Here is a 2640-nt window from a genome sequence, read left to right as displayed (position 1 = left end):
AAGGATCTTGGGTTTGGAGGGAGGCTGGGATCCCGCCCTTTGAAGACATTCCTTAGCCCAGTGGCCCAGCTGCTTACAATATGCGCACTGGTCTCTTTTTAGGCGGGGCCGACCTTCCTGTGGGGATCGTGGGGCTCGGATTCCCTTTTTCATGGAGGGTCAGTGCCCCCATTTGGGATTCATTGCTCTTTCAGCCAACAGTATCCTAGCCAGCCCCTTTGTCTTTCTTCAGGGGTTTCTCTGTTGTTAAATACCTTGTTTGCCATCAGCTCAGAAAGTTTTTGCCCTCAAAATTTTTCAGTTTTTGAAGTTTTTGTTTTATGTCTGGAGCTGCCTGATTTACAAAAGCCATATTGATGGCCATCTGATTCTCTGGGGCCTCTGGATTTATGGGAGTATAATTTCTGAGAGCCTCTAACAGACATTCTAGGTATGCTCCAGGAGACTCATCCCTTTCCTGCATCACCTGACTGACCTTAGACAAATTGGTGGGGTGCTTAGCAGCTGCCTGGAGACCCCCATAAGAATCTGACGATAGACCTTTAAGTGTTCCCTACCTTCAGGGGTGTTATAGTCCCACCCCTCTGTTAGGCACATGAGAGGGAAAGCAGCCGCAATCAAATCCTCATTCTCTGTCAGTCGCCCATCATTTCCAGGGACCGCATGTCTGCATTTCCGAAGGATGCGGTTCCGTTCCTTGGTGGTGAACAGGATATTTAATAACTGTTGGCAATCATCCCAAGTGGGTTGGTGGGTAAAAAGAACAGTATCCAGGAGGGAAATCCCGAGGCTTCTCCGTGAAGGAGGGAGTCTGTAACTTCCAATTATACAAGTCACTAGTAGAAAAGGGAAAGTAGACTACTGGGGCAATTCCATCCTCCCTTGGGGGCCCAATCTCCCTCAGGGGAAGAGCTCACACAATTCTCCCCTCCCCCTTTGAGCGAGTGTGCATTGGGCTGGGCTTGGCCAGCCATGGGGGCTAGGGACGGAGACCGGGAAGGACTGGAAGAAGAGGAAGATGCTCGTGACGTGCGCTCCCTAGGTCTATCCTGAGCACTCACTGGGGCCTCATAAGGTGGCGGGAGTAAATCTTCCTCTGGCGCCAAGGGAAGGACCTCGGGACCTGATGGTTTTTGGGTCTTAACTTTCTTCAGGGGAAGCAAAGTGGCTGGCCCCTTAGGCCCTGATGGTGGGGGCAGCAGTAAGGGGCTCAGCAAGTTGGTGGGGGGGGCAGCAAGCAGATATCGCCAACCTAGGATGTATGGGATCTGGTCAGGGTGCCCCAGTTCCCCGAAGATAACTCCTTGAACCCTGTAGATGAGGGACAGGTTAAAGGACCCTTCAGGCGGCCATTCAACTTCAAAGGAGGGCCATTCGATGGTGCAGAGGGTCTGGAGGCAGGTTGGCTTGACACAGAGTCCAGACATGTTCAAAGCTGCTCGTTTGTAGTCCTGAAAATGACTAAGAACTAGATCAAGGGGAGCTGAAGATGATGAGACTTTCTGGCCCATCATGGGATAAGCTTCAAGAAAAAAGAATATAAGGAGAGGGATGAGAATGAGAAGAGGTAGGATGAAAAGCCGATAGACAAGGCAGAGCTCCGAGGGTGAGGACAGTATGAGACGGCAGTTCCCTAGAGGGAGAAATGAAAATCTCACAGCGCACGGGGTCAGCCAAGAAGGCTGTCCCTGTTCCTTTCCCAAAAAGATTTGGCCAGCCCGGATTCCACATCAGACTGGAGCATGACCCCTCAACAGAAGAGGAGTCAGGGCATCCCCCATTCTCCCCCAGCTCTGGGATCAATAGTGCGTCTGCCTGATCTCCGTTGAGCCCCAGGATGTCCAGACTACCAAAAAGCAAGACAGAGAGAGAGAGAGAGAGAGAGAGAGAGAGAGAGAGAAAGGCAGGCAGAACTTACCGAGGCCAGCTCCGGTGGCACTTTCATGGGCCTGGGGTCTCTATTCTCGAATCCTGGGTGAGCCCCCACAATGGTAAGGTTTGAGAATCAAGAATAATTCCCACAGATACCCAAAAAGATTATACAAAAAGTTTATTTAAGAATATAAAGTATAAAAAGGACAACAACCAAATGGCGGCTAGCTGGGCACAGACTTCATGAGCCAAAGATGGAGTCTGGCCCCGAACAATAGGAGGCAGGAGCTTTTTGGGGGCACTCCACAGAAACCTGTGTGCGATACCCAAAGAGATTATACAAAAAGTTTATTCAAGAATTTAAAGTAAAAAAAGACAACAACCAAATGGCGGCTAGCTGGGCACAGACTTCTTGAGCCAAAGATGGAATCTGGCTCCGGACAATAGCAGGCAGGAGCTTTTATTGGGGCACTCCACAGAAACTTACGCGCGCATGGGGAAAGTCTTGATTGATTGGATGTCCCCATATCCTGTGTATGGGGAAGTCTTGATTGATTGGATGTCCCCATATCTCATTCCAAGCATTTTTTAAAAGAATTGGATGTTCCTATATCCTGTGGGGAAAGTCTTGATTGATTGGATGTCCCCATATCCTGTGTACAGGGAAAGTCTTGATTGATTGGATGTCCCCATATCCTGTGTACGGGGGAAGTCTTGATTGATTGGATGTCCCCATATCCTGTGTACGGGGAAAGCCTTGATTGATTG

The sequence above is a fragment of the Nannospalax galili genome, unplaced genomic scaffold, assembly GCF_000622305.1.
Source record: "Nannospalax galili isolate Female #2095 unplaced genomic scaffold, S.galili_v1.0 scaffold771, whole genome shotgun sequence".
NCBI lineage: Eukaryota > Metazoa > Chordata > Mammalia > Rodentia > Spalacidae > Nannospalax > Nannospalax galili.
The sequence above is the reverse complement of the archived record's forward strand: the minus strand, read 5'-3'. Positions refer to the sequence as shown.